Raw genomic sequence first — 14,075 nt, 5'->3', positions numbered from 1 at the left:
CTATCTGCAGTGTAATTTCTCTGCAGCTACTACACTATATTCTGCATTCTGCTTTCTTTTCTCCATCTTGATGTACTTATGTGTGGTCTGATCTGCCTGGATGGTAGGCAAACACAAGCTTTTCACTGCATCTCAGTACCTGTGACATCAGTAAACCAATTTCACATGTAAGCCAGACTGTTTAAGGTCAACAGAACATGAAGTCACACAGCATGGAAACTGGTTCTTCAGCCCAACTCAACTATACTGACTGTGGTTCCATCAAGCTAGTCCAATTTGCCTATGTTTGGTCCATATAGGAGGACCTGTGTTATAAGAAAATATTAACTAGGTTAGAACTTTTCCCTAGAATGTAAAAGATTAAGAGGAGCTTTTATGGAGTTATACAAAACTGTGAGGGATATAGATAGGATAAATGCAAGCAGGCTTTTTTCCACTGAGGTTGTGTGAGTCTACAACTGGAGGTCACATGGATTGAGGACGAAAGCTGAAATGTTTAAGGGCAGCATGAAGAGAAATTTCTTGACTCAGAGGGTACTGAGAGTGTGGAATGATCTGCCAGCACAAGTGGTAGATAAGTTTAAGAGAAGTTTGGATAGGTACATGGATGGGAGCTGTATGGAGTGTTATGGGCCAGGTACAGGTCAAAGGGATTAAGCAGATTAAATGGTTTGGCAGGGACTAGATGGGCTGAAGGACCTGTTTTCTGTGCTGTCATTCTCTATGACCACATATTCCTCTAAACCCACGTACCCATATTCTAATCCAGATGTCATTTAAACGTTATTATCATCCCTGCCTCAACCACTTCCTCTGGCAAATTGTTCCATATCCACACCACCCTCTGCATGAAGGAGTTGTCCCTCAGGTCCCTCCTAAATCTTTCACTTCTCACCTTAAATCTGAGCCCTTGAAAGAGCACCAATGAATACCAAAATATTTTTCTATCTTTCTTATATTCAGAAAAAATATCTTTATATCACAATAATATCATAGGAGTTGCATGGTAAGGTAGAGGTTGGAGTAACATTATACCAGCACCGGCACTAAGATCAGGGGCCAATTTCTACCACAGTCTGTAAGGAGTTTACATGTTCTTCCTACGACCCCATGAGTTTCCTCCAGAAGCTCTAGACTCCCTCCTCATCTCCAAGAGCTACAGTTTAGGGTTAGAAAGTTGTGTGCGTGCTGTGTTGGCATCAGTGCTTTCAGGCTGACTCCAGCACATCTCGGACTGTGTTGGTCATTGATGCAAACAATGCATTCCACTGTATGCTTCAATGAATATGTGACAAATAAAGCCAGTCTTCAGTCTTTTTCTTTAATCTTCAATTTCTGTTTGAGGTCTAATGGTTTGAGGTCTAAATATTCAGTTTATTTAATATGCCATCCATGTATAAAACACTGGCAAGAATATATGCTTTGGATTTGCATTGAATCCTGATCGAGTTAAAACATAGAAGTCAATCAAAACACCACTTTGTAGATTCAAAATTGTTTAATGTCATTTGCAGTGCACAAGTGTAAAGGATTACAAACTAGTTGTTACTCCAGATCCAATGCAGCACAAGAAAAACACTGTAAGATAAAGAATACAGTAATTTAAAAAAACACAATAAATCTAGATACATAAGATAGCTTATATATAGATAGATTAATTGTATGTCCATAACATGATGCTAGGCACAGGAGGGTCTGCACATAAGGTGACTCTGACAGGAAATAATAAAGTCGTGGCAGTAGTTTTTACTCCATGTACCCAAAGAGCACCAGGGGTTCAACCCAATCTAAGAGACATCTGGCCACACGCACATCATCACTATTGATCTCTTGCTGGTGATACGTTAAACAACACCCCCCACCCACCCTGACTCGGATCCTAAACCAACAAAGTTATCAGCAGGATGAGAATGCACTTCCTTTAAATGACTAACTCTGGGTGAAACTGATTGGTAGATATGGAGGGTTACAAAGGAAATGCAGTGACCTGCCCACACTTTTCCTGTCATCTTTTGATATATTGGGCCATCTGCATTGTTATCATTGGAGCAAGGCACACAGTATTGTCTGACCCTGACCCTGACCCCCAACCAACTCTACTTCCTGTTACTGAAATAGAACACAACTCTCAGATTGTTTTGAAGCCATGAATAGTGACGCCTGGTGTTGGAAGGGACAATCAAGACGGCACCACCAGTATTATGTGGGAGGATTCCATTTCCTGATATTTTTGAAGGTCTGCAAGCTTTTTTAACTCTAAATGAAATTCCACCTTTTTCCTCTAAAGATCAATTTGTTCACTGCATATTTGTTAATGCTGGGTTTACCTCTCTTGTTCTCTCCTTTTACATCATAAGACCATAAAACATGGGAACAGAACCAGGCCACTCAGCCTATTGAGTCTCATCCACCATTCCATCATGGCTGATTGACTTTCCCTCTCAACTCCATTTTCCTGCATTCATATAACCATATAACTATATAACAATCACAGCACGGAAACAGGCCATCTTGGCCCTCCTAGTCCGTGCCGAACCCTTAATCTCATCTAGTCCCACCTACCCGCACTCAGCCCATAACCCTCCACTCCTTTCCTGTCCATATACCTATCCAATTTTACCTTAAATGACACAACTGAACTGGCCTCTACTACTTCTACAGGAAGCTCATTCCACACAGCTATCACTCTTTGAGTAAAGAAATACCCCCTCATGTTTCCCTTAAACTTCTGCCCCCAACTCTCAAATCATGTCCTCTAGTTTGAATCTCCCCTACTCTCAATGGAAACAGCCTGTTCACGTCAACTCTATCTATCCCTCTCAAAATTTTAAATACCTCGATCAAATCCCCCCTCAACCTTCTACGCTCCAATGAATAGAGACCTAACTTGTTCAACCTTTCTCTGTAACTTAATTGCTGAAACCCAGGTAACATCCTAGTAAATCGTCTCTGCACTCTCTCTAATTTATTGATATCTTTCCTATAATTCGGTGACCAGAACTGCACACAATATTCCAAATTTGGCCTTACCAATGCCTTGTACAACTTTAGCATTACATCCCAACTTCTGTACTCAATGCTTTGATTTATAAAGGCCAGCGTTCCAAAAGCCCTCTTCACCACCCCCATAATCTTTGATGCTCTTACTAATATAGTAAGGACTAAGGAGCTGGTGGTGGACCTGAGGAGGGCTCAGGCACCTGTTTCCATCCAAGGGGTCAGTGTGCACATGGTGGAGGATTACAAATACCTGGGGATATGAATTGACAATAAACTGGACTGGTCAAAGAACACTGAGGCTGTCTACAAGGAGGATCAGAGCCGTCTCTACTTCCTGAGGAGACTGAGGTCAGACGATGCTGAGGATGTTCTACGAGGCTGTGGTGGCCAGTGCTATCATGTTTGCTGTTGTGTGCTGGGGCAGAAGGCTGAGGATAGCAGACACCAACAGAATCAACAAACTCATTCGTAATGCCAGTGATGTTGTGGGGGTGGAACTGGACTCTCTGACAGTGGTGTCTGAGTTGCATGCCATCTTGGACAATGACTCCCATCCACTCCATAACGTACTGGTTAGGCACAGGAGTACGTTCAGCCAGAGACACATTCCACCGAGATGCAACACTGAGCGTCATAGGAAGTCATTCCTGCCTGTGGCCATCAAACTTCACAACTCCTCCCTCGGAGTGTCAGACACCCTAAGCCAATAGGTCGGTCCTGGACTTATTTCCACTTGGAAAAATTTACCTATTGTTATGTAATTATTTAATTATTTATGTTTTTTAAAACATTGCTATATTTCTACACTATTCGTGGTTGGTGCGACTGTAACGAAACCCAATTTCCCTCAGGATCAATAAAGTATGTCTGTCTGTCTGTCTGTATATAGAAGCTATGAACCTTTACTTTAAATATACCCAATGACTTGGCATTCAGAGCCATCTGTGTCCAGGAATTTCATAGATTCACCATCTTCTGGTTAAAGAATTCCATCCTCACTTCTGTTCTAAAGGATTGTCCTTCTACTCTGAGGTTGTGCTCCTGGTTCCAGACTCCCCCACTAAAGGAAACATGCTCTTCACATCCACTCTATCCAGGCCTTGTAATGATCAAAAGGTTTCATTGAGATCCCCCTTCATATTTCTAAACTCCAGTGAGTACATCTTAAGCAGAACCTCATGCACCAGGGAGTCTTGCTTCTACTCCAGTTTTCTGTGTGCCAGGGTAGAAAATTTTAGACACCTCTATGTTCACCCCTCAGTCGCCTATGTTTCGAGAAATAATGTCCATCCTTAAGCTTTCCCAGTCTTATGTCCTCGAGTCCTGGCAGCAGAATCTGATGGACCAGACAGGTAGGTTGTTTGGAATATTGTGCTCTCCTTCTATTACTCCTACCATTTCTGCATCCTCCTGTTTTAAACACTTGCCTTCCCAGATTCAGTTTCTCCATTTAGAGAAGTGACGGGCCAGGCATGACCTAAAATCATACTTTCTCAAGAAGGCTTTGACACCACCCTCGAAGGATCTTTTCTGGCCAACTCCACACCATCAGCAATGATCTCATGAGTTTGCTATATGATTGATTCAATATGCACATCAGAGCTGGTTGATTGTGAATAGAGCCTCAATTTTGGGAATATTGGACTTGGAGGTGGCCCTGACAGTGGTTCACACATTCTACCAGTGGATTTGAAGGGTTTTATGGAGAGGGGGGCTATTGGTCGCTTCCAGTACTTTATGGGTTCGAACATAGAACAGCCTGTCTCAACCTTTTTGCCCCGGAGGAACCCTTGAAATAATTTTCAGGTCTCAGGGAACCCCTGCATTAAAAATTATTATATCAGCAGCTCACGGTACATTTGGTGATCCATTAGTTGTAAATATAATAATACAAAAATAATTGTCAATGCTCATTTGAGTAGAGAATGAATTGTTAGCCCATCTTTCTTGAAATTAATCTCTTTCTTTCCCTTTCATAAATTTTAAAAATGTATAAGGCATACACAATAAGTCTCTGTTAAGTAACTGGCTTAAGCCAAAATGGGATTTTAATTTTTCTAAAGGTGGGCTCGGTAGATTTAATTTAAATAAAGGTGGTAAATTGCTCATTGCAACATGAAAATTTATTGACCATGTTGAGTATTAATATTACTAAAAGCCATAAGCCAAAACAATATAAATAAAAATATAGCCTAAGACACAATTTTATACAAGACTTTGAAAAAAAATTTTCTTACTAAGTGACGTGATCAGGCTCAAATATAGACCGAGCACGTGAAACCTGCGCTTGTTTTTTTGCTGCACAAATACTCAGTTCTGGGTTGATCTTCAGATAAGCGGCAGACCAGCAGCTGAGTTGCAGCACATAAAAATCCGTTCTTTAGAATGAAAATGTCCCTCCAATTTTCTACTACTCCAGTAGAATTTGTTCGCTCCCATTGGCCAGATAGCAGCGCACAAGTGGAAATCGGGGGAGGTAACACAAGAGGGAGAGGCTAACGTCACAGCCCAAGTTGGGCATGTCCATTCAATACTCAGAAAATGCACTTCATGCTCCTGATCATCCTACCACCCCCGCTTCTGTGCGATACTGTGATCAACAATTATCAACGACCTCCCATATCTTCCATCAGAAACTGTGATTGGACTCACCCAGATAAGCATGGTCCTGCTGTGCATTGCCACACTGGTATGAGTGATCTCTAACAAGATTTCTAATGGCTGCTCAGTCACTGCCCACCACTGCAAGCACTAGCATTGCACGCTCTGCCAAGTTAAAAAAAAAAGATTGTTTTTAAATCACGATCACTCACGGAACGCCTAGCGACCTTTCGCAAAACCCTAGGGTTCTGAGGAACCCCAGTTGAGAAAACCTGACATAGAATATAGACCAGTATAGCATATTCCTGGCTCTTTGGCCCACAATAATGTGCTGATCTTTTAACCAACTCCAAGATTAGCATAACCCTTTCCTCCTACATTGCCCATATGCCTCCATTTTATTTACATCCATGTGCCTATCTAAGAGTCTCTTAAATGTCCCTCTTCCACCACCTCTGGTAGTGCATTACAGGCCCTTACCATTCTGTGTAAGAACCGTACCTCTGACATCCCTAAACTTCTTCCCCTCACCTTAAAAAGCATGTCCTCTGGTACGTGTCATTACCACCCTGGGGAAAAGGCACTGGCCTCCTTTCACCTTCTACATTTCTATCATGTTGTCCCTCATTTTGTTCACTCCAAACAAAAAAGCCCTAGCTCACTCGTCCTTCCCTCATAAGATATGCTCTCTCGTCCAAGGTAGTCCACATCTCCAAATTATACAGTGGGGGAAGGACTTCTGTTACCCAGTTGACCACAATAGTGGCATCAGGTTTAAGGTCTTTGTCTTTCTTTTCCTCTGACATCTGAAGGCTTTGCTCATACACTAGAAGCAGTCAGTATTGATCACCATCTTCACTGGTTCCGTCATCTTTTCTACTGCTAGAGAAAATAGCAACAATGAGTAAAAGTTAGCCTTTGGTGAGAGGAGTGTAAAATCTTGCAGTTGGATCAGGAGTCATCAAATTTAAGAGAAACCAGATTGCAATTTTCTGTTTTCTAGCAGCGGCCAATCAGTTTGAGAAGCGTGAGTTAGGGGTCTTTGGGCAAAAGGCCCCAACCGATGAGAAGAGAGAAAGGAAAGAAAAGGAAGACCAGAGAGGTAAGAGGTGTAGATTAGAAGCCAGAGAGAAGATTAAAAGGCAGAACAAAGAGGAAGATAAGGAGAGGAGGCAGAGGGCAGATCAGAGAATGTAAATGTAGGAAAATAAAGGTTTCGACCTAATGGTATAGCAGAGGCTGAATTTGAGGAATCTTGGGACCTCAAGCTAAGGAGCCAAACTCAGGGGATTGAAGGGATAGCAGAGATTAAAGAAAGTCAAAACTAGAGAGCGGATGGCAGGATTCTGCGAAGACGTGGTGATTCGGGAGCTGACAAGAGTGAGAGAGTTAAATTCTATCCAGACGGTGAGCAGAGAGGCACCTTATCCTGGCTTCGTTTTCAATACTGGGATTCTCAAGCCTAGCTGGCAGAACTAGACTTAAAATAGAGCCTGATTCTGAACACACAGCTTATTATAACATCTAGGTAGCCAACTCATCTCCTCCAAGCAGATCAGTTGACCAGCACCACAACCCACCTCCATTAATCATGGCAGTGGGGGTGGAGAATGTTGGTTGGAGCCAGGTTTCGGATTTTTAACATTGTTGCATCCCACCAACCCTAACCCACTCGCTTTGTGTGTGTGTGTGTGTGTGTGTGTGTGTGTGTGTGTGTGCGTGTGTGTGTGTGCGTGTGTGTGTGTGTGCGCGCATGTGTGTGCGTGAGCGTGTGTGTGTGTTAAATCTCCTTGGAATGGGGATCTGATCGAAGGCTGGAATCATCAACAAAGGAGCTCAGAAGTTGGTAAAATGAACTGCCGGTTCGACCAGTCTCCACATGTTAGCAATAAAGTGAAAGGTCTGACTGTAGCTTGAATGTGCAATGAGGTATGTATGAGATGGAAACTCAAACATTCCATTAACCAACATTCCCAGCTCACTAAAGGCATAATCCAAGAAGCAAGAATATCTCCTGGGGCACACTGGCTCATAGAGTTTATATATTTATAAAAGAGGCTACCTAGAAATTCATCCCTAGAATGAAGCATTAATGTGCCACATAATGGTGCTGGTAAATTTTATCATAACTATTGGCACTGAACTTAATGGAATTGAATTTCAAAGACAAAGAGCAATGTGATGACGCTACTATGTGGTTTATTTGGCAATACCTACGAGGAATAAATTTACTCTCTTTAAAATCCTCAGTTAATTTCACATCTACTAGAACTGTAATTAGTGCTCATTGCAATGTTGTGTTCTGGTATTCTCCATCTTCAGTTGAATTTCCAAGTTCAAAGTCACAAAATGGCAGGGAGGGAGATTAAATGTTCCTGTTAACGGAAAGGGTGCTGGCTAACAAAAATAGGTCCTTTAATGTAACTAATCATTACAAAAAAAATTCCTTGTCCCACATCCAAATTTCCACTTTTCCTCTGACAACATATTTTGCTGATTATGCAAATAATAATTCCATCCAGGTAACCGTCATGGATTGAAGGAACACTGTACTTTCACACATGAAGCACAGAGATATTCATGTGAATTCACATTTTAGATGCAGTGACTTCTTGCAACTATAAAGAACATAATGACCGAAGGACAAGACTTAAGACTTCAGGACAGTTTCTTCCTCTCTATAGATGCTGCCTGACCTGCTGAGTTTCTCCAGCATTTTGTGCGTGTGTTAAGACTTAAAGATAAGAGCAGGCACATATGATCGAAAGATGCACACTAGAATACACAATACAGAACTCTACAGCACAGTACAGGCTCTTAGGCCACAATGTTGCTCCAACCTTTTAACCTAATCCAAGTTCAACCTAATCTTTCTCTTATACATATCCCTCTATTTTTCTATCATCTATGTACTTATCTAAGAATTTCTTAAATGCCCCTAATGTATCTGTCTCTACCACCACCCCAGCAGGGCATTTCACACTTGCACCATGCTGTGTAAAAAAAAAACTTACTGCAATATCTTACACTATACTTTCATTCAATCATCTTAAAATTATGCCCCCTCATATTAGCATTTTCACCCTGAGAAAAAATAGTTTCGCTGGCTATCCATTCAATCTATGCCCCTTATCATCGAGTACATCTCTATCAATCATCGCTCGGCCTCCTCCGCCCCAGAGAGAAAAGTCCTAACTCACTCAACCTCTCCTCATAATACATGCTCCCTGGTCCAGGCAGCATCTGGAAAATCTCCTCTGCATGCTCTCTAAGTATTGGCAAATATGAAGTAGCTCTCAGTTTCAGAATCTCAGGACACTGGAAGAGTAGCGCACAAAATAGTATTATCACCTGCGTTGGCTTCTCTGTCAGAAGGGAAAACCCTGGGTGATGCACTGGGTGTGGATAAACTGAGCCCTCTAAGCTGGATAGTGCCTGCGGTTTACCAAGCAAGATGCTGGAGGAACTCATCGGGTCGGGAGAGAAATCGATGATCAACATTTTAGACCTTCCATTTGGACTGTAAGATAGCAGGGAGATAGACAGTATAAAGATGTGCTTAATTTTGATACCTAGAGTCCTGTCCAAGGAATACGGTGCCATTTGCTGTACCATTGCATAGCCTTGATGCCAACTTGTTAAGGCATGAGTGTGCAGGCAGGGTCAGCCAGAGAAGGTGTAGCAGCGAATGGTATGCTGGTGCCTCAGCCAATGGCGTCTTCACGCCTTGCACCATTTCTCACCAGCAACATTAAGCCCATAAGACCATAAATAGCATAGAAGCAGAATTAGTCCATTTGGCCCATCAAGTCTCTCTGTCATTCCATCATAGCTGATTTACTATCCCTCTCAATCCAGTTCTCCTGCCTTCTCTCCAGAACCTTTGATGCCCTTACTAAGCAAGGACCAATCAATCTCTGCTTTAAATATACCCAATGACTTGGCCTCCATAGCTGACTGTGGCAATGAATTCCACAGATTCACCACCCTCTGACTAAAGGAATTCCTCCTCATCTCTGTTCAAAGAGACTTCCTTCTATTCTGATGCTGTGCCCCCCTGATCTTAGACACCTCCATTATTGGAAACATCCTCTCCACGTCAACTGTTTCAATATTCAATAGGTTTCAATGAGACTCACCTTCATTCTTTTAAACTCCAGCGAGTACAGGCCCAGTGCTACTAAACTTTTAGAAAAGTGCCCAAAACTGCCACAAAACTCCAAGCACATTCTGACCAAGGCATTAGAAATACTCAGCCTTACATTCGTGCTTTTCAAGATTCAAGTTGGCTTAATATCATTTCCAGTATGCAAATGTAAAGGAGAATGAAATAATTCTTACACCAGTTCTGATGCAGCATAGGATAAAGAATACAATAATTAAAACATACAAGAAATATAAATGTGTAAGGTAGTTTATATACGTAGATTAATTGTATGTCCATAGGTACAGCTGTGTCTGAACTTAGGGTACCCCTGACTGGACTAGAAATGACAAAGTAGTGCTAGTGGGTTAGTGGCTGCAGGTGTTGATCAGCCTTACTGCTTAGGGAAAGTAACTATTTTTGAGTCTGGTGGTCTTGGTGCAGATGCTACATAGCCTCCTTCCTTGATGGGAGTGGGGCAAACGGCAGAGTTGGTTTGATCCTTCATGATGTTACTGGCCCTTTTCCAGCACCTTTTGAAACATATATCCTTGGTGACTGAATAGGCTGCTGCCAGTGATGCATTGGGCTGCTTCAACTACCTGCTGTAGACCCTTCCTGTCCACTGTAGTGCCGTTCCCATACCCTGCAGCGATGTACTATGTGAGGACGCTCTCTCCTGCACATCTGTAGAAGGACATTACAGGTGTGCGCAGTCCCACTCCCTTCAGCCTCCTCAGAAATTAAGGGCATTGGTAAGCTTTCCTGATTGTGTAGGACATATTCTGGGTCCATCAGCGTTGTGGGTGATGTGCACTCCCAGGTGTTTGAAACTGCTCACTGCTGTGCTGCCGATGTAAAGAGTGGTGTGAGTTCTCCTGAAATCAATAATCATCCCCTTTGCCTTGCTAATATTGTGGAAGAGGCCTGGCACCAGGCCTCTAGCTCTTCCGCCTCCTCTCTGTAAAGAAATGGATGACTGGCACTTCAGGGTCAAGGCCTTTCACCTGGACTGAAAGTTACTGAGGATACAGCCAATATAAAGAGGTGCTTTCGTTTTGATGCTTGGAGTCCTGTACAAGGAACATGGTTCAAAGTTCAAAGTAAATTTATTATCAACGTCCATATATGTCACCATATACAACCCTGAGATTCATTTTCTTGCGGGCAACCATTCGCATAGGTTTGGTGTTAACTTGTCAAGACACAAGTGTGCAGGGATTTTCCGACAGAGAATGTGAAACAGGCATTTTAGTACTAAATAGGCTGTAGCTCTGTGCTTCCGTCAATAACCTCTCCTCAGCTTGTTCCAAATCTCCCCAGCAATATTAAAGGAGCCATTAACTAATTTCAGGTTAGTTACTTGTTATAATGTGGCAAGAGCCTGGGGCTTTCCCTTGTGGTTTTAAATTGCACCACTCTGCAGGGAGTGGTTTGGCAGTTGTGAATGGATTCTTTGCTGAACTCACAGCCTCTGTCCAAATCAGCTGCTGCCCGTTGGGGTACTTTCCCTTCGAAAACAGAGGATGTTCCGAACGTGATAAGCTGCTGGGAAAGCGAATGCAAATGTGAAGAGGAAGAGCTCTGCTAGAAACCCAAAGCTTCAAGGTGCTAACAGCTTCAATTTCCTGGATGTCAACATCTCTCAAGATCTATCCTGAGCCCAACATTTTGATGCATTTATCAAGAAGGCACATGAGGCCCTTGATTGGTTGGGGTTGCTGCATGGATGCTGCATCCCTTGCTGCATGGATGCTGCATCCCTTGATTGGTTGGGGTTGCATGGATGCTGCATCCAGGCTATCTATGTGACATGGTAGGCAGGGCAGTACAACATGGAGAGCAATCTGTTACCCACGTAGCAGGCATGTAACTAATAAAGAGGCCAGTGAGTGTACGTCAAGACATGTGTTGCTTTGTGGCATCGGTGCAGGGCAATACATAAAACATGCAATAAATTACAATGTATTAAAAATGCAAGAAGGGCAAAAAGAGAGCAACAATAGTGAAGTATTGTTCCTGTGTTCACGGGCCATTCACAGCAGAGAGGGAAAAGCTATTCCTAAAATATTGAGTGTGTCTTCAGGCTCCTGTACCTCCTCCGTGATGGTAGGAATGAGAAAGTTCAGTGTAGGCAGAGTAGCTAAGATGGTGGAATACTCCTCCTGTGAGCTGTGGAAGTTCTGGGTACTTTGAGTCTCCCTGATGGCTAACTGCATCTGCCAGATGTGCACCCAGCTTCAGCTCCTGACTGACAAGGTCAAGCAACTGGAGCTGGAGCCAATGTACTCAGGACCATCGGAACGCTGGAAACCTGACAGATGAAGCTTTTAATGAAGTGGTCACACCCAGAATGCAGGTTTTAGGTAGTAGATGGGTGACCACCAAGAGAAGTAAGAGGAGCCATTCCCCTCAACAGCAAGTATACCCCTTTGGATACCACTGGAAGGTGACCTATCAGGGTTCAGCAGCTGTAGCCTCCCAGGTGCTAGGGATCAGGATGCATGGGAGTGACTACAGAATATTCTCAAGGGGGAGGTTGACATCATTGAAAGCTAGAAAGGGAAAAAGTCATGTGCAGAAAGTATAGGAAGATAGGAAAGAGGTGGCACGTGCTATAAGATAGTAGTACAGATGAATGTGTCACGGAGGAACCTGTGCAGGGGGCAAGATTATTGGATCATTGCTCGTGGATCATTGGAACTTCTTCTGGGGCAGGGGTAACCTGCACAGGGGTTGCATCTAAACTGGAAAGGAACCAATATCCCGGCTGAGAGGTTTGCTTGCTGGTGTTACTTGGAGGATTTGGACCAATTTGGCAGGGAGATGGGAACCAGAGCACCAGGTCAGATAGTGGAAGGTTGGAGAAGAAGGTAGATGCCAGGGCCAGTAAAACAGACAGGAGGTAAGTAATATATATGATAGGATGGATCATTCAAAGCATGTGTACTTTAATGCTAGAAGTATTACAGGTAAAGGTGATCAACTTAGAACAGGGATCTGTACATATAACTACCAAGGAACTCTCTGACGGTGGTGTCTGAAAAGAGGATGCTGTCCAAGTTGCATGCCATCTTGGACAATGACTCCCATCCACTCCATAATGTACTGGTTAGGCACAGGAGTACATTCAGCCAGAGTTTCATTCCACCGAGATGTAACACTGAGCGTCATAGGAAGTCATTCCTGCCTGTGGCCATTAAACTTTACAACTCCTCCCTTGGAGTGTCAGACACCCTGAGCCAATAGGCTAGTCCTGGACTTATTTCCATTTGGCATGATTAACAGTATTATTTAATTATTTATGGTTATATATTGCTATATTTCTACACTATTCTTGGTTGGCGTGGCTGTAACAAAACCCAATTTCCCTCGGGATCGATAAAGTATGTCTGTCTGTAATGTAGCCAATACAGAGACTCAGTTAACAGGACTGTTGCCACTCATGTGGTGGTACACTACTACAATAAATGAGGGGCTTCCTCACCCAACCCTGTCCCTCTCTGTCCAGTAGTGGAAGAACCCTAAAATATGGTCCTTCCCCACCACAGTAGCTACACCAAGCTTCAGTGCATCCCTCAGCACATCACTCCAGCAGCCTGGAATGAGCTTTCCTCCATGGTCATCTCTTTGTAATGTAGACCAAACATATGGAGAACCTCATGAATCTGCATCTCATCCTCATTCCTCATGCTGCCTCAGGTCTATTCTGCAAAATAGCAGTTGTAAGTGTTTAGGTGATGTTCCTATCCTTCTTGAATAGAAATAGTGTGAAGTTTGCAGTCGTATTAAGTATGTGTAAAGGAGGTGATTCAAGGCTATTACTTTTTAGTTGAGATAATGCTTTACATAAAAACCTATTGAATCAAATTGTCTGATCTATTTCCCTCCCTGAAAACTGGCTGAAGTTCAAAAATTAATTTCCTTTCTGTGAAGATTTTGAATTGCCCTTAAGAAACAAAAAATGTGAGGTTTTTTTTCATTTTCATGGTTAACGTATGCAATGCACTTTTAGAAGTGATTAGCATCCCTGGCATTTATCCGAGTCGCCTCCACGCTTCCATTCTTACCAAATGTCACAGCCCAGTATTCTGATCCATCCAGAATATTTTAAAGGACGTGTTTGTTTTTATATTCACACTTAGGCTGATATAATACTAACTGAATTGCAAAAATAACATCATTCCTAATTAAATGTGTTGATTTAACGTTGTTAGTGTTATTCGTTACATTGAAACATACAGTGAAATGCATCAAATTAAATCAATGATGATTATGTTCAGCAGCTCACAATTGTCAGCATGCTTCCAGCAGCAACATAGCATGCCCA

At 42.7% G+C, this 14,075-nt stretch overlaps 1 long non-coding RNA gene across 2 annotated transcripts in view; it reads right to left on the bottom strand.

Annotated features, from left to right (window-relative positions):
* Positions 1–1,482: 1,482 nt before the first annotated feature.
* Positions 1,483–14,075, bottom strand: part of LOC132397371 (uncharacterized) — a 26,496-nt gene continuing 13,903 nt past the window's right edge. For both annotated transcript variants that reach the window (XR_009513350.1, XR_009513349.1), the window contains 3 exons: positions 6,348–6,483; positions 5,653–5,766; positions 1,483–1,578 (listed from right to left, as the gene is read on the bottom strand). This is a non-coding gene — a long non-coding RNA (uncharacterized LOC132397371). The remainder of the gene's footprint in view (positions 1,579–5,652; positions 5,767–6,347; positions 6,484–14,075) is intronic.

The sequence above is a fragment of the Hypanus sabinus genome, chromosome 7 (genome assembly GCF_030144855.1).
Source record: "Hypanus sabinus isolate sHypSab1 chromosome 7, sHypSab1.hap1, whole genome shotgun sequence".
Lineage (NCBI taxonomy): Eukaryota > Metazoa > Chordata > Chondrichthyes > Myliobatiformes > Dasyatidae > Hypanus > Hypanus sabinus.
This window is presented reverse-complemented; position numbering and strand designations above follow the sequence as displayed.